The 26,424-nt window shown below is 44.4% G+C and overlaps 2 long non-coding RNA genes across 2 annotated transcripts in view; one reads left to right on the top strand and one right to left on the bottom strand.

The window, feature by feature from the left end:
- Positions 1-906, bottom strand: part of LOC146064861 (uncharacterized) — a 34,713-nt gene extending 33,807 nt beyond the window's left edge. The window contains exon 1 of the long non-coding RNA XR_014471864.1: positions 774-906. This is a non-coding gene — a long non-coding RNA (uncharacterized LOC146064861). The remainder of the gene's footprint in view (positions 1-773) is intronic.
- LOC146064860 (uncharacterized) lies at positions 834-20,794 on the top strand. The gene is made up of 3 exons (XR_014471863.1): positions 834-1,080; positions 18,823-18,982; positions 20,520-20,794. It is a non-coding gene; the product is annotated as an uncharacterized LOC146064860 (long non-coding RNA).
- The last annotated feature ends 5,630 nt before the right edge of the window (positions 20,795-26,424 follow it).

The raw sequence follows: 26,424 nt of genomic DNA, 5'->3' as shown, positions 1-26,424 counted from the left end.
CCCTGGCCCTTATTCTGAATCGTGCGGTACGGGCCGCGTGCGGCCGTACCGCCGATGTTTTCAGTCTGCACATGCGCAGAGGTCAATCTGCGCATGTGCAGCCGAATTCGCCGCAGACGTATTTCGTCCGCCGCAAAGGGGGCGTATAGGGGCGTGAGGGGCTTCATACCCTCATTTCCCTATGCATACGCCCCGCGTTTCATGGGCGTTCCCATGCAAACGCGGGGCGTATGCATGGTAATGAGGGTATGACGCCAGTGATGGGGGCGGAAAGCTGACGTCGCCGGATGTCAGTTCTCCGGCCCCATACAAGCTATCACACGGACGATTGTCCGTGTGGTCTCAGCTTGCGGGAGCTGCTGGGGCGTGCGGCCCTGCCTTCGATGGTCGACGACCATCGAATGCAGGGGGCAGCTCCCACCATGGTGGAGGCGTACGCCCCACCATTTTCATGCGGATCGCCAGCCGTCCGTGTACGGACGGCCGTGGCGATCTGTAGTGTGGGCGGGGATTGGTTTGTGCGGCCGGAGCACCGTGTGCGGCTCCGGCCGCACGATTCAGAATAAGGGCCCCTCTGCAGTAACAGAGACAGTTCTGGTCATGTAGCTCCGCCCCACGCTTCTGGCTAGCTCCTCCCCTCATTTATGTGTTGCCTGCCCACATTTCAATGCAGCTCCGCCCCTCAGTTATGTATAGCCCCGCCCTCATTTATATGTAGCCCCGCCCCTCAGTTCTGTTTAGCCCTTTTGCAGGGGTGCATGAGTTGTTCCTACCTGCCTGTCACACTGTATGTTGGGGGAACAAAGGGGGGGGGGGGGGCTGCCATCCCGGGCCACAAGGTTCAGAGGAGCCCAGAGACTTCGAGTCCCAGTTCAGCAGCAGGCTCTGGCTAGAGCAATGCACTACTGGGTAATTACTCCCATCCCATGAGGCTGTGAAGAATGTGCTGAGCTCTGATTGGAGGAGCCCATCACATGTTCCTGACTCACGTAGAATTCAGCAGCAGCAGCCTCATGGGAGGGCAGACTGAGGCTGGGAGCCTGGGACTGATGATCTGCCAGTTGCTGACAGTTTCCTGCTGTGAGTACCCTGGGCCATGATGTGGGGGCACTAGCATATAACATGATGTAGGCTTCTACAGTGTGGGGGGAGGGGATATAATGTGTGGGCATTGCAGTATGGCATAATGTGTGGCCATTGCAGTATGGCATAATGTGTGGGCATTGCAGTATGGCATAATGTCTGGGCATTGCAGTATGGCATAATGTCTGGGCATTGCAGTATGGCATAATGTGTGGGCATTGCAGTTTGGCATAATGTGTGTGCATTGCAGTATGGCATATTGTCTGGGCATTGCAGTATGGCATATTGTCTGGGCATTGCAGTGTGGCATAATGTGTGGGCATTGCAGTATGGCATAATGTCTGGGCATTACAGTATGGCATAATGTGTGGGCATTGCAGTATGGCATAATGTGTGGGCATTGCAGTATGGCATAATGTCTGGACATTGCAGTATGGCATAATGTGTGGGCATTGCAGTATGGCATAATGTCTGGGCATTGCAGTATGGCATAATGTGTGGGCATTGCAGTTTGGCATAATGTGTGTGCATTGCAGTATGGCATAATGTGTGGGCATTGCAGTATGGCATAATGTGTGGGCATTGCAGTATGGCATAATGTCTGGGCATTGCAGTATGGCATAATGTCTGGGCATTGCAGTATGGCATAATGTCTGGGCATTGCAGTATGGCATAATGTCTGGGCATTGCAGTATGGCATAATGTGTGGGCATTGCAGTATGGCATAATGGCCCTGATTCAGGTTTGCTTGGTAAGCTGCGGACATTGCAGCTTACCGAGCACTTTAGACGCCGCCCAGCTGAATGGCCACCCAAATCCCCTCAGTACCATATGAGGCGATATGTATGAGAACCCGCCCCCCCAACCAACCCCCCCCCCCCCCCCGCATGCCTGCGGAGAAATCATTCCACGGTCGCCACCTATCAAATCATTTCTCCTCCCTTCGCAAACTTACTATTATATCTGAACACAACGCCGAAGATGTCAGCTGCGTGCCCCCAACAGGCATCACCCCGGCCCGGTAGGTTAGTAAAAATGATCAGCTCTATGTAGCGCTGCTTTCATGTTCAGGCTGAACGCCAGGGGAACGATCATAGAACGCTGGTCGTTCCCATGGTCCAGAGCTGACCCGGCCCTCCAGGAACAGCCCGGCAAGTGTGTAATTCACAGAGGCGGTACGTTGTCGGGCCGACCTCTAAACATCGGAACTGGGGGCAGGGGGTTAGGGGGAGGAGGGGCCACAGAGGTAAAAGTGAGGAGGAGATTTCTGTTGCCAGCCCTGGTGACATAATTTCGCCCATTTCACCATGATTACCTCCACAAATGCAGTGCAGGGGTGACGTACATGAAACATTTACACCCACCTCTTCTTCTATAGCTGCCCCCCATATCTCCAGGCTGGCAGAAGCGGGAGGTTGGCAGGTGTATATAATTCTGCCACTGAAATATTGTACTTCCATACAGCGATGTCTACAATGAAAAACTTTTCTCTATTAAGCATCTTCTTAACCGACTGGCTCCTATGTACACATATTCCTGGCCATCGGTTCATCAGAGGAACATCTATGACCCAGCCCATTAGTAATGGGCCAGTAGTCAATGAGCCATATTGATGGCGGCTGGAGCACAATCTGATTGTGGCTACCTAGTCTCGCCTGGAGACCCTCTAAGTCAGGGGTCTTCAACCCATGGCCCGTGGGCCACGAGTGGCCCGCCGAGTAGTTTTAGGTGGCCCGCCAGTGAATTGCGGTTTTTTTTATTAAATGCCGTGCTGATTAAAAAAAATAAAAATCCTTTAGAGCGCTGTCCCCTTAAAATACTTCCGCACGCTGTCCCATTAGCAGTGGGATGCGGCGGAGGTGGTTGTGCTGGCTGGGGCGGGTGGGCGGGCGGGACTGTGGGCGAACATGTGCATTGTGTACTTCCTGACGCCGCGCACCCGTCCCGCCCATGTCCTTTCAGACAGCCGGGAGACTGGAGTGAGCGTGACAACCTCCGGCAGCCGTGCACCTGTCCCTGCCTGCTCCTTGGCTGTTAAGACAGCCGACGCCGCCAGCAGCAGCAGCAGCCCTCCGAAGGAGACCTCTGTAAGGCACACTAAGGCAAGTGTCTCAGGAGAGGGTGATGCCGGCTAGCTACCGTGGTGCTGACTAGGGGGGAGGGGGGGCTGGCAGTGCAATGTGGCCCTGTGTATGGGGAGGGTGCTGACCATGGGGGAGGGGGGCTGGCAGTGCAATGTGGCCCTGTATAAAGGGAGGGTGCTGACTATGGGGGAGGGGGCTGGCAGTGCAATGTGGCCCTGTGTATGGGTAGGTTGCTGACTATGGGGGAGGGGGGCTGGCAGTGCAATGTGGCCCTGTGTATGGGGAGGGTGCTGACTATGGGGAAGGGGGGCTGGCAGTGCAATGTGGTGCTGACTAAGGGAGGGCTGGCATGCTGCTCAATGCAGTGCTGACTATGGAGGGAAATACTAGGGCATTTTGTGAGGGACACTACTGGTGGCATTTTATGAGGGACACTACTGGTGGCATTTTATGAGGGACACTACTGGTGGCATTTTATGAGGGACACTACTGATGGCATTTTGTGAGAGGCAATGCTGGGGGCATCATATGCATAAGCAGGAGTATTGGGTATGGGTATCATGGTGTGTGGCATAATGTGTTATGGGCATCATGGTGTAATGGGCCTTCATGTTTATATGTCACTGTGCGGCCTTTAGACAGCCAACTTAAGCGTGGAAGGACAACAACCATTCCTGCGGTAACCAATGTCTGGTCATGCAGGTTGCAAAAGTGAGATGTCAGGTAATTTTTTTCCTGCTAGTTCACAATCTTAGCATTAGACCACGCCCCTTATAATTAGGCCACACCCTTTTTTGGGAGCGTGCCTGCGGCGCGCGCAATTTCTTAAATACCAAAATATGTATGGAGGGCTGCATTTTTATTCTGTTCGCATTGGGGCCCTAATTGTTTAGAAATAGCCCTGGTGCAGACTATATATTGGGGGCAGGGTTTATGTGTATGGGCAGCTGTGCCAACTATCTATGTGGGGGCTATGCTGGCTATCTATTAAGAGCTGTGCTAAATACCACAGTAGAGCTTAGTGGCCCTCGGGCTTCGTTGAATTTTTTAATGTGGCCCACACTGTCTTAAAGGTTGAAGACCCCTGCTCTAAGTGATCTCAGATGATACGGATTCACTGCAGATTCCAGCTTCCCACACTAAGCTCCGGTACCTATACCACCGTGAGTACCAGGACTTACCTGATATGCTGAGGTAACCGGTTCACTGCTTGTTCACAGATAACTAGACCTGATCAGCATGCAGTACATGGCAGCTCCCACTCAGATACAGTATGTTTCAACACCGTTATCAACAGTTATAGACAGTTATGAACCGCCCTATGTATAACGGCATCAAGGGGTGAAAACATAACCACAGAAATAGCCTTGGTGTATAATAGAATACCCCAGTATGTGGCACAATTGACCCTCCTTCTATAAAAAAAATAAAAACATTCTCATTGGCTGAGGTTAGGAGCAGTGGCGTTTTATTCCTTTGGGCTGCAGCCCCCCCCCCCCCCCCCCCCCAAGTAAAATCCGCCACCTTGTTCAGCCTTAAGGCCCCCATACACTATGCGACTTTTTCTAGGGGAGAAGTCGCATTCAACTCCCTTTGTAGGGTCCCGGGTGGCATGATCGATACTTCGCATGCGGCCATTCTGCATGTGATGTATTGCGTGCGATCTCTGCTCCATGCCGCGGGGAGGGGGACCAGCCCAGCAACCTTATGTGCAGCATGTATGATCTCTGTCCAATACAGTGCGCATGGGACCGCTCATTAGATCGGACATCAGACACATGCTTTTTGGTCCGATTTTACCTGGGTTTTTTCGGCCTGATCCGCCGGACTCGGGTGAAGTCGGGCCCAAATGGCATAGTGCCTTTAGTGAAGCCAGATGCAATCAGTCAGTCTGCACTAGCTTCACTGTGACTGGCTGGGGCTTCCTATTGGAAGTCCTACCTGCCAGTCACCCACAGTGAGGCAGTCCTAGTGTTCCCTCCCTCCGGGACTGCCAGTCCGGGCTGCGATAGGTAGAGAGCTGGTGTCATGTAGGAAGTCACTCCCTACCTCACCATGCAGCCCTAGCTGTCATATATAGGCTGCAACTGATGCAGCCCATAAAAGCCTGTGGGGCTGATTTGTGAGGGGGACGCATCAGCAGCCACCTCTCTGTACGGCAGCCACCTTACTTCCTTATGCTAATGAGAGCATCCGGTCATGTCTACTGAATATTCGTGTGCCTGCATGTGGACATCTACTGTCCTTACCCCTGTGACAACCCTCACAAGACTGTACGCTCCGCCCAGTCACCACCCGTAAGACGCTAAATTCACAGTTGGTTTGGTCTATCGACCAATGGATCGATCCGTACAGACTAGCGCTCTCCATGCATGTGCAGTACTGTAATCACGCTGTCTCTCCTTGCTGGTAAATTTATTACAGTCTTTGTATTTATGCTTTGTGTTTGCTTACTGTTGTGCATTGTTATATACTGTTTGCTGTACTTGTGCTATATGTAGTGCTGTGTACACCTTGTAGCAGCTAATTACTGTTACCCTTTGAGCCACACAATTACCCCACCACCATGCACATAAAAACACTTTTCTTCCCTGTACTTATCACTAGCTCAGTCACTGGATCCGGTATGGAATCCCGGGCGGTCAAAATCCAGACGCTGGAATTCCGACCGCCGAAATTCCGACAAGGGGGGGACGTGGATAGCCCCCCTTGTGGGCTCGCTGCGCTCCCCATTAGCGGGACTGTCACGCTGTAATCAGGACAGTTGGGAGGTATGGTATTATTACATTGCAGATATCAAGACATAGCATGCCTATTACTGAGGAAGGACAATGAGCAATCAGGCAGTGAGCTTTACAATGGAAGGGCCGGAACACCTGATTGGCTGATTCAAAGCAGGAGAGTAAAAAACGTATCTTTGCATTTCCTATGTAGTCCACCTCCGTGGTAGTCGGTTGCCTTGGTGATAACAATGTATATTGTGTACCTTATAGATGGATGGCATGTTCTGTACTACTGCCTATTAACAAATCCAATCACATTATGCAAAGACAAGGTCGTAAAAAATGAGACCCAAATTCCCCCAGCAATCGGCCTGCAATCGGCCAGCCTGCTTCATGATGATGACCCCGTTACATACATGATAAGCCCCTCACGCGTCAAGGCCTCAGTGCTCAGGTGGTCCTACGCTACATAACAAGGGTCACATACATATTGCCGATCAGAGAACTGTAAGCTCCCCCGCACAGAACACAGCCCGTGGCACAATGACTGCTGCCTGTTGTCATTTCATTTCCCCATCTCCTTTACACTTAAAATGCTGATCCCAACAGTGTCAGCGCTGACACAATGAAGTCATCAGCATCAGTGAGAATCTGCCTCTCTGCCTTGTCTCCTAGCTGCGCTGCAAAGCTTCCCGGGCCGCGCTGGTGATGTCATTGCAGAGTGCGAACCCATATAAGGAGCCGTCTGTTTGCAGAGAGCATGCATTAGTAGGCCCTGTGTAATTGCTGGTGTGCTGGCATTTAAGTGCTGGCTAGGCACCCGTCAGCAGCACAGCCTAGCGGGAAAGTCAGCCACAGCTCAGATCCTGCAACGCTCTGCAAGAATTTCCTCTCACCAGCTGGAGGCAGGCAAAATGGGACGCTGGAGAAACATCGTCCAACAGAATAAATGGCAGCAGCTTCGTCTGGGCCAGGAAAATGTCGGAAGATTGGCCAAATGTGACCATTCACCAATGAAAGTGCATCTGTTTCTCTCACTCCGTGTGGAGAATGCTGCGTGTTCATGGCATGTGGAATCATTGGCTCCCCTACTGATGCCAAGGAGATACGAGAGACTATAGGGACTTTATTCTGGTTCTCTCGCAAAGGCAAATTCCTTCGCAAATGGACAAAACCATGCTGCACTGCAGGGGTGGCAGATGTAACACGTGCAGACAGAATTAGATTTGGGTGGGGTTTTACTTCAAATTGAGATCTTTATTGCAGTGTAAAAATAAATCAGTCAGTATGTACCCTGCACAGAAACTAAATAACTCACCCAAATCTAATTCTCTCTGCACAAGTTACATCTGCAGTGCACATGGTTCTGTCCTTTTGAGAAGGAATTTGACTTTGCGAGTGAACCAGAATAAGGGCTTGTGTCTTAGACACGCGTGTTGTAGGGGTTTTGCATTAACACCTGTAAGCGGTCAGGTGAAGCCACATAGCCTAGATGTGTTTGTAGCCATGTCACTTCAATACCCCTGAGTTACTGGTCTCAATACAGTGCACCCCTCCACCCGAATCTACACCCATTATCTTGTCGGTCCTTCCAGTGTCCAATCCTTAAAGGACCGCTACTGAACCTCAGACGTAACGGGGATAAGTGGTATTTAGTTATGCTGACATTGAGAATGACGACTTTCTTCAGGGAAAATCTCGACATTAACAATGTCAACTGTGTATGTGGGCTAGGGCCAGGATGCAGTTAGGGCTTAAAATACCGTGCTAACGATATGTCGACACATCGGCTGTTGACGTATGCACAATTGGCGTGATGGCTATGTGGACATTATGACCGTGGGCCCGATTCTGATCAGAAGGCAGGGTTGTGAAAACGCAGCCCTGCCGATTATCGAATCCAGCGATAAAATCCAGCATGTTTTTTTCTTTGCAAGCCGTTCCCAAGTTGATTGACAGGAAGCCGGCATTTGTGGCACCCAGCGTTTTCTGCGCGTGTCAGAAATAACGCAGGCGTGCCCAAGCATTTTCAGAAAGGGTGTGTGTGATGTCAGCGCCAGCCCCGATCAGCCTGTTTCTATCGCACTGGTTGCGCACAGACTGCGCACACTGGGAAAAAGATTTGCGTGAGCTGATCACAGACACGCAATACCTTTTGCACACTTACATAGGGCGGACTTTCTCTCTGGTGGGGCAGTGGCTGATCGATATCTGGGTTCCAGCTGAATATCTGTATCATTAATTCAAGACTGATATCTGCATCATCGATTCCATTTCAATATCTGCCTTGACTGTACAGTTTGATAGCTGCTTGATTGGTTCCAGGCCGATGTCTGCATCTTCTGTCCCAGCCTGAGAACCATCACATTTGTCTCCAACCGATATCTACTTATCAGTTACAGTCCGACAATTGTTTCTTCAGTTCCAGTCCGATATCTACAGTATCGGTTCCGATCCAATACCCATATCTCCGACTCCAGCAGCCGTTACTGCGAGTGGAAAATAATTATCTTCAACCCAACTTTCTACATCAACCATCCATACCTCCCAACTGTCCTGCTTACCGCGGGAACGTCCCAATATTCGGGGACGTTCCCGCGTCCTGCCCGGGGTCGCCATTGTCCCGCGGTGGGGGGGGCAGTTGGGAGTCCCCCCAGCCTGCCAAGAATAGACGCTGTGCGCATGCGAGGAGTGAATGGGGGCGGGACAAGGTGAAGTTTCGGGGGCGGGGTGATGCTGACGTCACATAGCCCCGCCCCCACGAGAAGCAGCCGCATTAAATCGCGGGTCTGTGGATGGGGGGGGAGAGGCTGAAATGATGCGATTTGCAGCATTTTAGCCCCTCCCCCTCCTGCAAAATCAGCATTTTATACCGTGGGGGGGGGGGGGAGCCGTGGCTGTGGTGTGGGGGGGGGGGGGGGGGCATTACAGATACATTAAGTGTTTGACCTTGTGCTATATTTATAGTCGACACCACTAGGTCGACATGCAGGAAGGTTGACATGAATGAAGGTCGACATGGGTTAGGTTGACAGGGTCATTAGGTCGACATGGGGATGGTGGACAGTAAAAAGGACAACATGGAGTTTTTCACCTTTTTTTTTTTAGCCGACATGTACCGACGGGCGGTATTTCATGCCGGGAGAATAAAATAGGCTCGCCATGCGAGGGGACGCGGTGCTACGTTTCAGTGTCCATGTCGACATTCGGGACAAAAAAGTGAGAAACCCCATGTCGACATTTTGACTGTCAATCTTCCCCATGTCAACCTAATGCTTGTCGACCTAAAGACCCTGTCGACCTAACCCGTATCGACCTTCAGTTACGTTGACCTTCCTGCATGTCGACCTTCATGCATGTCGATCTAGTGGTGTCGACCCAATGCTTGTCGACCTAGTTGCTGTCTATCCAAAGATCCATACCCAATTTGTGTTAATCATTGAGATTTTGGGTATTAAAACTTTATCTAGTTCCATATTACCCACAATGAGAAAGTTTTTCAGTTTCAATTTGCAGTCGTGTCCCATTGCATGTCCCCCTCCCTCACCTGCGCTCCCTCAGTATAAGTATGCTGGGAAAAGACCTGGCCAGTCGTCAGTGAAATGATGTCCACAGAGTCGCTGTGTCCTTGGACTCTCCTGTGCTCCTGCTGTTTATCTCAGTGCAGAATCTCCATCCTGCTGCACAGCCTGACTCCCTCCAGTGTCCTGAATGGGAATTACCTTGGTTCCAGCCAAGTCTATTTACTACCTGTATTGGCTTCTTAGAGTTTCAACATCAATATTATCAGCATTGTATTAACATCGGTTACAGTCATCATCGGTGGAGCTCTCCCGTGCCTGCTTGGGCTCCATACTTACCTGCAGCACTCCTCTGTGTCTCTGTACACCATTGATGGTCAACATCGTTCAGAACCGACTTCGGCATCCAGATACTCCATCATAATGTCTACTACCCTACTTACCTGATTCCCCTGGTTCAAATCCAGAACTCTCTCCTTCCGGCTCCATCCGATCCCTGTGTGTGATCTGGAAAGTCGGATCTGTTTTGTCGGAATCTGCCTTCAATGCTGTCAGAAACGGCAGGTGGAAATAGCGGCCGGGATTGAATACCCCCCTAATTGTGGGTTTATGGCGGGTCCACGGACTTTTTCCCTATGTCCAATATGATCAAACATATATTATATATATACAGGGCCTAAAGTGGTCATGCAGAAGTGGGGGAACTCATTTCTCTATGCCACCTAATTAAACCCCCTCCCCTACCCCCATTAGGGCCAGTGGTAGGGCTTTTGGAATCCCCCCCCCCCTCCAGCTTTTCTGTGAGAATTACTGTTCAGGGCCAATGTGGAGGTTACAATGTTTCCACCTCACCATTACAGGTGGTGGAACTCAGTTCCACCCTGTTCCCCTTCACTTTAACCCCCTGTCAACGAACAGCTTGGGCGGCGGCTCCAGTGTGCGGTAAGCTGCGATGTTTGTAGCTTGCTGAACCAACCTGAATCAAGGCCAATATTTTGTGATATATAAATAAACGATAATAATAATACATAAGATAATTCTTATTGTGACATAATAGTAAGACCAGCTGTGATATATTTTGCTGTCCCTGGTTTCGTAGCTTAGATTTGCAGGTTGGGGCAGACGGGAATGATTGGTTCATATTTGAAGCTGATATTTTCAATCTGCCAAACTCCCACACAGTGATTTATCACGAAGAGCACGTTGTGAGCCATATGTTTTGATTAAGAGTATACAGTACATCTCAGAGTCACTGTCATGACTACACACATTATACTACTGCTACACTTTAATGTACGATGCGACGGCCTGCCGTGTTTAGCGCAGTAGAGTGGTCAGTGGCGCAGTGTTCGGGGGCTCATATAATGTTGATGGCCCAGCCTGTCTGGGTTTATAGAACTAAATGTTCCTTTAGTCTTTGTCGTTACAAATAAACAGAAATAAATTGCCTAGCACCCATGCAGGGCGCCACCAGATTTTTGTTGGTGCCACTTAGCAGATACCACTACCTTCATTGTGGCGGGCCTCGGTGCAATGCACTGGCGCTAGTTCCACATCGGATCCAGTACCCCCTCCAATAACCCAGACAGCCCCCTATACACCTTATCCCAGCCTAGCGCTGATGCGCTGTGTGTATCCACCCCCAGCTCTCCCCCTAACACCATGATGGCTCCAATGCGCCTGCATGGGATCTCGCTTCATACATAGGGGGGAAGCGGAATCAGCACAACTAACGGCACTGACACCGCTTTTCCCAGCATAACAACCGTTGAAGATGACCAGCAAATTTACCTCATTTATGCACTTAGTGACAGAATTTAACATGTTTCCATTAAGAATTTCTGCTGCCTGATTAAATATGGCTTACTATGTTGCTTCGTTATATTCGTGTCCACAGTGGACCTTAAGAAACATGGCTTGCTGCTTGCAGAGGGAGACTGCAGCCATTTTGTGGCCTACCATTTCCCCGTGTGCCAGCAACGTAAACAGAAGCACAAAATGGCTGAAGCAGTGACACTGAAGCCTATCAAATCACATGGAATCAGTCAGATCATTTAGGCCAGTGACTATACACATGATTAGTAATGAGGAGTTCTGGTTTGAGTGGACTACTTCATTTCATACAAATTTAGAAATATAACGAGCTCATGCCATATGTATACAGACGTACATGTGGATAAACAGAAAGCAGCAACAGTGCTGAAGACTATACTATAACTAACCTGCGTTTACTCATCTATGGTTAATATATGTCCGAGTCACCAGAGAAAGCGGCGTAGTAAAATGAGATGTGTGCAATTAATACTAAGCATACCGATCAGTTATGTGTCTGCTTGTCGTGCATACTGTACATTGGCCATAGGCACCCGGAGACATTCCGCCAGCATTTTCATACCCTCCGGCTTATTTCAGGCCGGGCCATGTCCTAGAAAGGACATGAAGAAAAGATGCTTACGCTGAGCTGCTCACATAGCATCTATCTGGACTTAACAGCGCTGCATTGCACAAATCAGGGCGGCCTATACGCAGCCCTAGATACCTCACAGCTCTTAGCTGGGGCTGCGCCACAGTTCAGCCGTCGCCTATATTCTTGTGCTGTAAACACTGCGGGAGGATTTTTTATTTTATTTTTATGGGGGGGGGGGTGTATATCGTGTCCGCTTTATCATTCTAGCTACAGTACAGCCCTTCTGTTGCCGACGGGGGCCTGCAGAACGGCATAATGAGGCCACGGAATGATTTGTCCTGCAGTTACGCTGTGAGAGACTCTCCTCAGAATACCTATACATCCAACGACCTGATGTGCCGTGTGTAGATGTAGCCCAGGGCCCTCCCCTGTTATGCACTTGTGAGTGTAATGAGGATGCACTCAGCCTGGAGAATTGGGAGCAGTTTATGGGTTTGGCGGGGGGGGGGTAAAAATGTCCCACTAATGGCTGAGTCTTATTGGATTAATCACGTTTAACCCTTTCATACGGAGAATGCCCACTTTCAACATGACCGGGGGAAATCAAAAAAGAGAGGGGATTAAAAATGCAGAAACATTAATTCCGATTTCACCAAGAAATTGCCCTGGGGCATCATTCGAGGGAGCGAGAAGAGGAAAATCCCAGCGGAATACACAAGTCCCATGCAGTAATAATTACTTGTGTTACACGTTACTTCTACAATTGTGAAAGGCAAAGAGCAGACATTTAATTATAAGCAGAATTTCATCTTTCATAGGGATCTTTTTTTTTTCATTTATTTAGGTCATTAAATAAAAAAAATTTAAATGAATATTTAATATGGAAAAAAAATACAAATAATTTAATATTTTGCCGTTGGTTGGCTGACATTTTGTGTTTTACCTATAACCCAAACACCTACTTTCAGTGTCATCGAAATGTCCTGCCTCTAGATAGACCTATCTGTATTAAATTCAATATTGAGTCGTGTCGTATGGGAGTTTATTTGATGATATGGCCAAAAAAAATAAAAAATTCTATAAATAAAATGTCACCCTTGAAATCTAACATAGAAATATCCAGCTTTCTAATGTTTAATAGATTATTTATTTTAAATAATAAATATGCTGTATATAGGCTTGTCAGGCCATTAATGAGGAAATCTGGTATATGCTTGTCAGCTCTGCTATGTGTGTCCTTCATTAGCTGATAATATCCCTGTCTAAAAGCTCCTTGCGAGATGTAGGCAGACATCCAATAATCTTCTTTTGGTGCCTTTTTGGATTACGTAACATTAACCTAAATTGCTCTAAGCTTACCGACTGCTTAACAGCCATATGTAACAGCAGCGACAACTGTTTTGTGGGGTTAAAAACAAAAACAGTACGCGTGTTCGTGTTTTATAAAAGAAAAAAGTTATAAAAACTGGTGTCATGGAAAGTATAGGAACTTAATAAAGGTCTACATTTTTATTATTATTTTTTAACCTAAATATTATGCTATATATCTTTAAAGAGTGCAATAATTGATGACATCTCCTTTTGAGCTACAAATGTCTTTAAAAATAAATTGAAAAAAGTTTATGTCAATTAAAAAAAGTTGTTTGGGTCGGCTCTTGGAGCCCTAATCGGTGACATAGTGTTGATACTTGTCTTCTTCATTATTTGACTTTTTGTAGAATATGTTTGCGCGATATAAAAAACTGATAATAAATAAATCATGATTTTATGTGTGTTCTGTTATTGCAGTTGGCGCTTCCTAATTATTATTCTTAGATTATTTTTTTTTTATGCCTCTACTTTTTGTCACTTTGAAATGACAAAACACCACTAAAATAAAAGTAAAAAATGAATTAATTAAAAAATATATTTTTAAATGTAAATATATTTTATTATATATAAAAAATATTATATATACATAAAATATTTTATTTATATATACTGTGTATATATATTTTATATTTGTTTATACACACACACACACACAAAATAAAAAATTAATAAAGAAGGACCTGGGAGATTTTTTGGATAAATAGATGGTAAAAAAAAAAAAAGGGGCACACGGAGTCTTACATCCTAAGTCATGTTGAAGTATCTGCTCCATCTTCAGTGTTTTTCATTGGACGCTAAAGCTGTCTGTCTCATTAAACACTATTAAAACAAATGGATATTTTGCTTTTCAAAAGCGACAAGTTTAGGAAACCCATGAACGAATATATCTAAAAAGTAACATAATGGTTCCCGGAGGCCTATCGTGTTTGGTCCACTGGCCAGTCTCATTCGTGGGTCTATCTTCTTTTGCTGATAGGTAAGTTGGTGACTCATATACTTTACATAATGTCTGTATGTGAAGGCTGCTATTTAGGATAAAGGCCCTTGTTAGATGAACCATTTTTTTACTTACGTTCATTCACACCAATAGAGCGCAATATGAAAATATGGATTTTATTTTCAAATATCGACTTACAAACCCGGTTTAGAGAGAGCCGACGTCATACAAGACACTAGTGGTATACAACGGGTCCACCGTCCATGAGGGCCAGCGGAGTGTTGCCTCCCAGGCTGCCTGCGGGCCTGCAACATGGCAATACTCATCATCCCATATCTAGAGTGGCAAGGAGAGACTTCCAGAAAGCATTAGGTCCTGCGTGTAATGTTTATTAGACATTTACAGACTATTAACCTTCCATTACTTACTGCGTTTTTTCCCCCAGTGCTGGTGGAAGTCCTCAGGGAACATCCTCCAATCCTCCTCTGCATCTTTTCTTGGGTTTCTTTTATTTATTATTATTTAATTAACCCTTTAAGTGCACGAGATGCACTTTAGCCTCCTGTCTGACAGGCCTCTCCGGCAAATGGAGTATGTAATGAGTCAGCACGGCGTTATGGACTTACAGGGAAAATACATTACTGCGATAAATATAGAGGGGGCAGAAATATAAATATTTCATGATGTGGAGATTGAGGCATTACATAATAAGCTGTATTACTGAGGGAGAGGGGTGCGGGAGGGTTTTTGCTACAATGCAGCGTGTTAGTATGAAATCTACATATATATATATATATATATATATGTGCGTGTGTGTGCGGTATGTATGTATAGCTATCTATATAGATAGATATATAGATATGTAAATATATATATATATATATATATATATATATATGGCATTCAGAAAATATTTTAGATATACAATTTATATACAGATTTATACTGAAATATCAGGAAATTTCTTAATGCATTATTTTCATTATGTATCTAAAATAGATCTAGATCACCAGTTATTATACAAACATTATACAAACATTTACATATGTCAGAACACAATATAGCTTTAAAAAAAATAATAATGTGTATATATATATATATATATATATATATATTTATATATAAATGCAACAATATTAATGCATGTACTAAAACAAACATACAGTACATGATATCTATATATAGTAGACGGATGGCGGCACTCCAGATAGTACAAGGACACCCAGGTCTTTCAAATTAAATGGAGTGCCGGCCATACATGGACTTTTACATGTGTGTATATACATATATATATAGATAGATAGATCTATGCAGACACACATATATATATATATATATATATATAAATTGATATGCATTCCTGGTCGGTCAGCAGTTTGTAAAAGCTGGCAAATGCTTGTAGACCAGACGTAGGTGGCAGAAGGACGTGTACATCTCCGGGGCAGCCTGCGTAGCTGTTGTGTTGCGTTGCCTTGATGTCAGCCTTCCATTCTGCACCCAGGCATCATTTCTCCCAGTTCACTGCTTTGCTGCTTATTAGACCCTCTCTTGGCATTCACCGCGTGCCTTAATTGTATGGACATTTAAATCAAGGTCCGCTGTGAACACGGAGAGAAGGGGCCTCTGTGTGGTGACGACTGCAGGGAAAATAACAACAACAGCAGATAGCGTAGAACAAGACGCCTCTCCTCCGCATCAACGCAGCCCATCCTGATCCCTCAACCTTGGCTGGACAATGCCATCCTACCAGGCGGTGCAGTCCCAGTGCCTTCCTTTGTTCTGCCTTCTGACAAGGGTCCCTCTTATCTCTGTGTCTTCCTCCTGGTTTCCTCCCGTCCAGCCCAGCTGCGGCAGCACCCAGCATCTTCCTTCGCTGCAGATCAGAGGCGGCTCTAATGCTCTACAATGACAGTCGCATTGCACAGAAGATGCTCTTTGGTACTGCTAACGGCAGAGACAAGCAGATCGCTGAGGATGGAGCGTAGGTTGGAAACGATCATTAAAAAAAAAAAAAACAAGAAAAAAAAATAAAAAGGGGGGAGAGAGGAATAAAAGCCTATTGACTCGGAGTGCTGTGAGAGGCGCTGGCCACGCGTTGCATTCTGTTTTGCAGAATAAATGATCTGGTTGAATGAGAGGGGCCTGCAGGCAGGATATAAAGCATCCCGACGCTGCCTCTGCAGTCAGTCCTTTAACTGAGGTCTCAAGTGGTGCAAAAACATAGGAGAGGGGCCCATCTGGCTTCTCATCAGCTTTGTCAAGTCTTGCATACGCTAAAATGCTAATGACCTAGATAGCTCATGCAAAATGCAGCAGCGGAGAGAGGGAGAGAGAGAGAGACGGAGAGAAAGGGGGGGATGAGAGTAAGAGGGAGGTATAGAAGGGGAGGAGGGAAGAGACTAAGATTGTTTGGTTGCATTGCATCTACCCTTCCAAATCCCTTTACTAATCAGTCTGGCTCACCTCCTATCTTACACAATGCTTTCATATGTGAAAGGTCACGTTATACTCAGGGGTAAATATATGTGCATTATAACAGCCCCTGCTTCTAAGCGTTCAATAACGTTCCATCTTTAACTCAGTAAAAAAATGGCCGCCCTTGACCAGCTTTGCTGCGGATATTTTTCTGCATAGCAAACCTAAACACAACATTAGGCTTAAGCGATAGGTCGCAAGGATCTAAGGTCACCGAACGACCATAAAGCACCGGCGACCGGAACCTGGCAAACAATATGTTAGTGCGGCACTGGTCACATCACCCTGGCGCTGCAATACGGCTAAACCTATGGTTTTTTTATATCTCATGTAGCCCCAGCCTGTACACTCAATGCACCAACAGCAAAGCCACCATGTTCCAGGCACAGATGTTTACCCGGCTGCTACCTACCTATATCTCTTGCAGTAAAACAAAAGGATAAAATGGTGTCCAGAGGGCCTGTTGTCTAACTAGACCAGGCGAGCGTCAAAAATCCTGAAGCAAATCCCATCTGTGGCATAAAAGGTTACCTCTCTCCTAGAATCCAGTCCAAACCTGGCTTTCCGAAGACCCCCTTTATAAACCCTAGCCCTTCCTCATCTTCCTTTGTCTGATCATCAGGAGAGAGAGAGAAATTCTCCTTTTGTTCCTCTGCAGTTCTCTCTATCACTGATCAAACCTCACACTTCATTGTCGCAGTCTCAGTGGCAGCCCAGTCCTACCTCCTACCCTGCACCACCAGCGGTGCCCGAAGCCTCCCCTTGCTCCTGTCCAGCCGTCTTCATCCTCAGCCTTGTGTGTTGTGGGGGCAGCAGTCCCAGCAGCTCTGACCCTTCTACCACTCACCAACCCTGATGAACAGCGAAGCTGTTGGACCAATCCACTTTCAAATACAAACAAGCTCGTCCGCACCTACCTCCTTATTTTCCTTGCATCTCCTACACCTGCAGCGTTTCCAGCTAACGCCATAGAGCCAAAACACTCCCCACTACAGAATACAGCGAGGTAGTTCCGACAAATTTCCAGGATTTGGTTAGGGAAGCGACAAAAACAACTAACAAAAAATAGGAATCAATAAATAAACACACACACACACACATAAAAACCATACGAAACAACGTAGAAAAGAGAGAGAAAAAAGAACCACGATAAAAAAGGATAAAAAGAAATTGCTGGGAAAAAAAAAAAAAAAAGAGATCGAAATTCTCCTTTAAACCTGCTGAGGTCTTTATGCGTTGTGCAAAAGTGCCTTTCGCTAGGAGCTGTTCTGGAGAAAAGAGACGGGGGGAAACCTTCCCACTTATCATTAGCCAGTCCTAATCTTTTCTCACTGTCCTCCTTTTCTGATCCCTCTTTTTTTTTTTTTTGAACGGATTATTCAGCCAAAAAAAAAAATTAATATATTCACATCTGCTGACTCCATGCACTGAAAACAAGAGGATTATAATTCTTGTAAATAAAGCGAGACCCTCCATAGATAGTCACTCGTCACACCTGCCCCCGTGTTCCTCCCCTTCTCCTCTGTGCAGGAGGCAATTCCGTTTTATTATGCCAAGGCTGTAGTCATCAAAATGATGAGGAGGAAGGTGATGGGAGGGTGAATAATATTGCATCAATGGCCGTATTTGAGTTAGGGACATGGAGTGTGGTGGTGGGGGGGTCAGAGAAAGAGGACAAGGGATGTGTGGAAGGAGGTGGGGGAAGGACACTTCTTAATTTTAACCTTGCAGAATGTCAGTGACATGCCACACCCACGCTACCCGTCGAAAAAAGAATAGAAGATGCTTTTAAAAAGAATAAAGAGGGGGGGGGGGGTTGGGTTGGTGAGATAGGGTTCAGATGATTGAATCAATTGTTTTTTATTCTCCTAAAAATATATATGAAATATTGCAGCTAGCATGGTTTTTCTCTCCTGCATGGGTTGTGCGCTACCGGCTCAATGCAGTTGGAGCTGTCGCAGTGGTTAATAATAATAGTTTTTTTTTTAAATACACAAAAACACTCCTATCGCCTGTCAGTGTACCATCTGCAAATAAATAAACATTTATGTCAACCTTCACATGGAATTGTCACGTACTCACGAATGCACGCGCATATATCGCCTGCCGTTTTCTGTTGGCGAAAAAAATAAATAACCACGGACAAAATAAACGTATAAAAACCGTCAGCATTCTTTAATTACCCCCGGTATTAATACATTTGTGTTTTTTTTTATTTCAGCCGTGATGTCGTCATTTTTAGAAGACGGTTGTGAGGACCTCGTTAAGCCGGTGAGCTGGCGTCCTTCTGGAGAGTCTCTCTCGCTAGTTGTCGTGGATAGCCAGCTAAGCGTTGGGAGATTGCTGTGGCCTTTCTGCACACACTTGCTAAGGGGGCAGAGGTAGAGTTGCAGGGTGTGTTTTGGATGCGGCATTGATTCCTTTGCAGTGGTTGTGTTACTGCAGTCTGTCCACGCTGTCAGGCACATAAGGAGGGTGTGAGGACAGTACAGATAGAACAATAGCAGGGGCTGCTAATGATCCTTTCTACAGCAGATCTGGCTGGGGAAGGATTTATAATCTGACACTAGAAGCCGGGAATGATGCTCTTATATACATTGGTTTTACATCTATTTTTTTTGTGTGTTAATTCATTTACACATTTGAATTTGCAGGTAGAAAATAAAGCAAAAAAATAAATCGCAGCCTGTCTTAATTTGTATTGCGGACCTTAAACCGCGATAGAGAGGCCTGTAGCTTGTCCAGACATCTCCGAGCGTCACCCGCTTTGGTCGACGCAATGACGCCGCGCACATTTTCAAAGTCTAATCCAATTTTCTTGACACGCGTCTGTGGCAGAAAATTGTCACTCAAACCTCAATCTAATTGCGGAACGCCATGAACATAGACACGGAGCAGTAGCAGGCGGTTTCCGATCCGCAGGACGAGCAGAACTTACATTTCATTCCCTGCCCTACGCGTGTTCCGAGTCCATACTGTACACTAGGATGCATGCCGTTTCTCCCAGGGGCCCCCACAGAAGCTGATGCATTACATCAGCACCATTCCTATAGACAGCAATTATGTGATTACATGCACAGCAGAGGTGTGCGGTGTGTCACTGCTGGCGGTCACTGAATCTGGTTCAGTAACATACATAGCGCATACATAACAGGACGGGCTTCTCTCAGATCATTCCGCCATGTCCTTTCCTCCAGCAGTTAACACTTATATCGCTGTATGGGATTGCCCGATAGATGTCCAATATAAAGGCAGAACAGTATCAATGGTCAATTAAATATCGCTATATCTGCATAATATATATATATGTATGTGTGTGTATATAGTGAGAGAGAGAGAGAGATGGACAGTAGTTTCTTTTACCGCGCCAGTGTAAATGCTACATAATGTGCCTGAGTGCCCCAGCCGCATATAAATCAGGATGCTGACTCCCTATGAGCGTATATAACACATGTATTGCGCTCTTCAGTGTCCCGTAACACAGTGAGATTGCATCGCGTAACCCTGTCTACAGGGCCTCGCTTTATAAGACCTTGACCTGTATACGCCATTTATTATTTGAGTGTTTTTGCGGTTGTCATCAGTGAACTTTTTTTTTTTTTTTTCATTACTAAGTGTAAAGGAATTAAAATAAATAAATATTTAATTAATTCCATTTAAAATTATTCCATTTCAAATAAAAAATATCCACTGCCAGCTATTTTGTCCCCCTAACGTGTTTTACTTCCAACCGGTCATGCAAAAAATCAAAGTCCATTATAACCAAATTCAACAATTAAACCAAATGGTTTAGAGGGCTATGTGATGTGTTCTGTGTTACTGTATCCCCTAGGTGCATTGATTTTAAAATTTGCTTAGAACATTGAGATGCAACTTAATTTTTTTTTTTAGCAAGATATTTCCTCTTTCTTTCGCCAGCTCTGACCAGGACAAGTGGACATGGCAGTGCTGGGAGTTGGACATGACTAAAGACTGGAAATATTTCATTTCTTTTTTTAATTTTTTATTCCTATTCCTATTTTCTTGCTGAGGTGATGGATTGGTTCAAAATGCGTTATGTGCCTCAAATCATTGTCCGATTCCACGTAAATAACCCCCTAAATTGTCTCTTGCAGAAATGATATCAGTTAGTTAATCAACTAAATGATTATAATTTAAAACTGAAAAAAAAAATGTTTAATGTTTAATTATTAAAAAAAAGCTTTGGAAGACAAAGATTGTATTTTATTGTCCATATCATTTGCAAATGCCTGCCGGGAGCCAAATAATTATTTGTATAAAATATCGACATTGGTATATTTGTGTATTTCACTGGTCCTATGGATTTGTTTTTATATACGTTTAAATGTTAAAGGAAAAAATCCAGTGGCCTTCAATCAATAAAATGCGTGCGATGACATGAAACGAATGTCAGAACGTCTCCCTAGGTTATCTGGAGATCCCCCCCGCTCTCTGGTTCAGCTGAAGTCATTACGAATGTTGAGAGCATCGGTAGAGGCGGCTTCGTATGAAAATGATTAATCTACTATATGATCCGCACAGGCCCATGTCATAAAACGATGCTGTTCACGGACCTAAAGAAGCCATTTAATATCTGACCATGTTGTGCAACTTCAAAAGCTTTATCCTTCACTAATGACCAGGTAGAGTCTCCTCATACGTTCCTAGTATGAACAAAACGGTCATCTTTAATGTAACGATGGACATTGCTGCAAAAACACTGAAGACATTTATATATATATATCAAATAACCGACGTTTCCGTTTTCAAGTTGCAGAATAGTGATATATATATCTATATATATATACATATGCGGTCAGTGTGTGTGTGTGTGTGTGTGGTGTGTATATATATAAAATATATATATATATATATATATATACACAAGTTGATCGGCACTCACATATATTCTCGTCAATTCCGGTGCCTTCCAAGAGACCAGTATATATATATATATATATATATATATATATATATATATATATATATATATATATATATTAATATAGTTAATTAAGACGAACAGTAATTTTGTTGTCTGGTTACGTATCCACTGAAATGCTGTAATGTTTGAAAAATCAGTTGCAATATTATTGTGATTTAACCTATAGAATGCGATCTAAACACATTGTGAGTGCTGGATGTCTGTGTGTGTTCTTGTCTTGTCCTGTCAATAACCTGGATAGGTGGTCCTTACAATTGCTTAAAATATTAATGTTAACCCTTAAGTCTCTTTGGACTGCAGACAGGGAATCAGTGTAAGGCCAAACATATATATCTATATTTTTGTGTGTTTGTGTATATATATATATATATATATATATATATATATATATATATGTATATATATATATACATACATGCAATACACGTTTGTGTATGTATATAGGAATTGTGTGTGTATATATATATATATATATATATATATATATATATATAAATTTGCATATTCGTATGTAAGTAGTATGTATATATACTTAGATATGTGTGTGTGTTTGTGTGTATATAATATATATATACATCTATATTTAATATATATATATGTATAAAAGAAAAGACGTTCTCAGTGTAACAGAGGTTAACTTGTGTGCGTCTTACAGAACTGCGTGCTCAGGAGAAAAAGGAGCTTGATGAAAAATCTGTCCCTTCAAGGAGAGTCTTTGCGTAATGACAGTCAGCCAACTAATCTGCAGTACGGTGCTGGCAGCTCCTTGTCCCCGTGCAGGAAACACAACGCCCAACCCACCCCAGATATATATATACTTCCCTATATGCCCCCTACACCATCATTTACCCATTGCTTTTTATATTTTTACTACCCTCGAAAACTACGATCAGATACAAATACAGGAGGCCTCAAGAGGGTAATAAAAACCGACTGGTACAAAGTAATTAACATAACAAAAGGTTGTATACCATTAGACAGCCACTAAACCTATTGGGATGTGTATTATATTTGTTTTGCTGCGTCTTTATGGTGTCCCTAATTACCCAGTTATGTTTTCTGTACAAATGGTAGGTGCGTTGGTACTCGCATAGGCAACGTGTGCATGTTTTGAAATATATATATATATATATAATATACGTATATATATATTATTTACAGTTTCTTATATAGCGCAGCAAGTTCTGCTGCGCTTTACAATTGTAGATAAACTGGGTGAAAACAGACAGATATGGAGGTAGGAGGGTATATACGGGATACAGTAATATCGATGGCGGGCTGCCTTGTGTGCGACATGCTGTATTCAGCCGTTCTCTGCAAAAATGGCCGCAGCAGAAAATTGCTGAACATCCGACGGCCTGCGCGGCGGGCTGACCTACTTTTTGTGGAATTAGTGGCAATCCAAAAAAAAAGAAGAAGGCATGTACAGGGAATATTTGTGCCTGAGGATCTTGCTTAGACTCTGCATACTGCATCTGCTCACTGCAAAGGGGGGGGGGGGTCTTGATCTGGTCTCTGGGGTGGCCCTGAATCACAAAGAAACTATAATATCATAAAGGACGCCGGAGCACGCATACATATTTCAGCGTGTATTTCTCTTTTACGCAGCGCTCGGATGTGAGGCCGTCATCAATATTCACCCGAACCGCTTTCATAATTTAAAATCTCCTTTAATTATTTTCACTTCAGGACATTTTTTATTTTTTTTTGGAACATTTAATCACAGGATAAAAAAAAATACGTATAAATAAAATAGGCCCTTGCACAAAAAAAGAAAAAAAAAAAGATTCCGTGGAGAAACGATGCACGTTATCCCGCGCCTTCACTCTGAGGATGAAAGTCCTTTAATCATCGTATAACATGGCACAGGCAATAGACAATAGCGCAGACAAAAAAGTTGTCGTGTCTTTTGTATCCCAATCAATTTAAAGTGATAAGCCCACCCCACCCCCCACTCAAAGTATTAACACATTAAGAAATTACAACGTAAAACTCTGAAAATAAATAAATAAATCTGATTGACCAAAATCTTCCAGGCCCATATGGCTAAGCATCTGTGCATCCTGCTCCGTAAAAAAAACAAAAAAACGCAGCGCTCCCTTCAATGCTGTAATGCATGATATGTCCCTTGGGATTGCCAATATGAGTTAAGTATTAAGACTTAGGTTCCAGATGAGTTAAGATCGGCTGAATGTCATCCACTCGTCCCGTTTTAGAGCTGGAAGGGTTTTGTCATTTGGTCCAAAATACCCCCTCCCCCCTTGCATCACCCCCCCTCAACATTTTTCATTGGTACACTCCACGAAAGTGTAATCCTCGTGCTGAATAGTTATTAATATGACCCCTCTTAGTGGATGGATACAGCTGCCATTAACTGCGGAGTAAAGATCCGTCTTATTAATACATAGCATCTAGTCCGTGTATTAAAACAATGTTTTTTTTTTGTTTTGTTTCGTTTTTCGTTTCAAAATGGATTATTGTAAAGGGCACAAAATAAAATTCTGACATATAATTAAAGGATCAGCGGGTTCCGTCATCGAATGACACGATACAGCTGGACGGAAGTGAAATGTGTCGGGTAAAGTAATTCCTTATCATATGGCTAAGATGGCGCGGGATTGGTATAGAGTTTTAAAAACGAAACGTTTGCTGAAGTGTCGCGGAGGCCACAGTACAGTGATTAAATGCAATAGCTTCGAAAGGAACATTGTATGTGGTATTACTGAGTTACTAGACATATTATAATCACCGTTTTAGCCGACACGTGCGGACGCTAGGGCATGGCGGGAGAATGAAATAGTGTGCCGGGCGCAGCGAGACGCCAAGCCCGAAGCCAGTGGAGTGCACGCGGTACACCTTGACGGTGTCTATGTCGATTATTCGGGACAAAACAAAAGCCGAAAAACACGTCCACCTTTTGACTGTCGACATTGCCATTGTCAACCTAATGCTTGTGTTGAACTTGAAACCCTGTCGACCTTAACCAAGTCGACATATTTCTGGTTTCGACCTAGGCCATGACGACCGTCAGTGTTCGACCCAATACCCAAATATATTATCTATCAATCTCATATCTATTCAATTATCTATACTGTATGTACTTACGCTATGGTGTGTGGCAGAGATCAAGTGTAAAGAGATAAAGTAACAGCCAGTTGGCTCCTAACTGCCACATTGCATGATGCGTTTGGACATGACAGTTAGGGGCCGGTTGTTGGGATTTTATCTTTCTCCCATTCCCATACGGTACAGATGCTGGGTGCGATGAGATGCGCGCTCCCGTCACACATCTCATCGCATTGCATTGCAAAACCGAAGTGATGCGATATTGTATACAATAATTGTACCGTGTATGGGCACCTTTAGTAAACAGAGTTCTGTGTAAAGGTTCCGTTCCCGGACCGTCCGCTCTGTACTATGAGATGCGTGCTCCCGCGCATCTCATCGTACGGTACAAAAAGTATGTGCTGTGTTCATCGCATCGCATGCACAACGCATTCACAAGGCATGCGATGCGACGTGTACTATATAAGTCCCGAACGGACCGTGTATGGGCACCTTAACCCTCTTATGTTCTTATGTTTGCCCCTTCTGGGGACACTCTATGGCGGATATAAATATAATATCTGCCTATATCTATGTCATAGCTACATGATCTCTATGTGGTTTTTTTACTCAGATGGGAGATCTGTCTCACATGGGATGTTGCTCTGGGCAACCGACCAGATTCTACTTCTTATTTATTTAGAACCTTCTAGAAGATAATACAAAGATTCTGATTGGTTGCCCATAGCAACATCCAACCTTCATAGACCTCCCACCTGAGTAAATAAATCCCTCTATCATATCTATCTATCTATTTATCTATCTATCTATTTATCTATCTGTGTCATATCTATCTATCTATTTATCTATCTATCTATCTATCTATTTATCTATATGTGTCATATCTATCTATCTATTTATCTATCTATCTATCTATCTATTTATCTATCCATCTATCTGTGTCATATCTATCTATCTGTGTCATATCTATCTATCTACTGTATCTGTGTCATATCTATCTATCTATCTGTTATATCATGTCTATCTACCTATCTATCTATCTCATATCTATCTATCTCTATCTATCTATGTTATATCTATATCTATCTCTATCTATCTCTATCTATATATATATCTATCTGTGTCATATCTATCTATCTATTTATCTATGTTATATCTATCTATCTCTATCTATCTGTGTCATATCTATCTATCTATGTTATATCTATCTATCTATGTGTCATATCTATCTATCTATGTTATATCTATTTATCTATCTGTGTCATATCTATTATCTATCTATCTATGTTATATCTATCTATATCTATCTATCTGTGTCATATATATCATCTATCTATCTATCTATCTATCTGTGTCATATCTATTATCTATCTATCTACTATCTATCTATGTTATATCTATCTCTATCTATCTATCTATCTATCAATCTCTATCTATCTATCTATCTAAGGCCCTTATTCTGTTTGGAGCGGTACGGCCCGCGTGCGGCCGTACCGCCGATGTTTTCCGTCTGCACATGCGCAGAGGTCAATCTGCGCATGTGCAGGCGAATTCGCCGCACATAACGTTAGTACGCCGCAAAGGGGGCGTATAGGGGAGTGAGGGGCTTCATGCCCTCATTTCCCTATGTATACGCCCCACGTTTCATGGGCGTTCCCATGCAAACGCGGGGCGTACGCATGGTAATGAGGGCATGACGCAACTCATGGGGGCGGAAAGCTGACGTCGCCGGATGTCAGCTTTCAGCCCCCATACAAGCTACCACACGGACGATTGTCCGTGTGGTCTCAGCTTGCGGGAGCTGCCGGGGCG

This window comes from Crinia signifera, chromosome 3 (genome assembly GCF_055691185.1).
Source record: "Crinia signifera chromosome 3, ASM5569118v1, whole genome shotgun sequence".
NCBI lineage: Eukaryota > Metazoa > Chordata > Amphibia > Anura > Myobatrachidae > Crinia > Crinia signifera.
The sequence above is the reverse complement of the archived record's forward strand: the minus strand, read 5'-3'. Positions and strand labels throughout refer to the sequence as shown.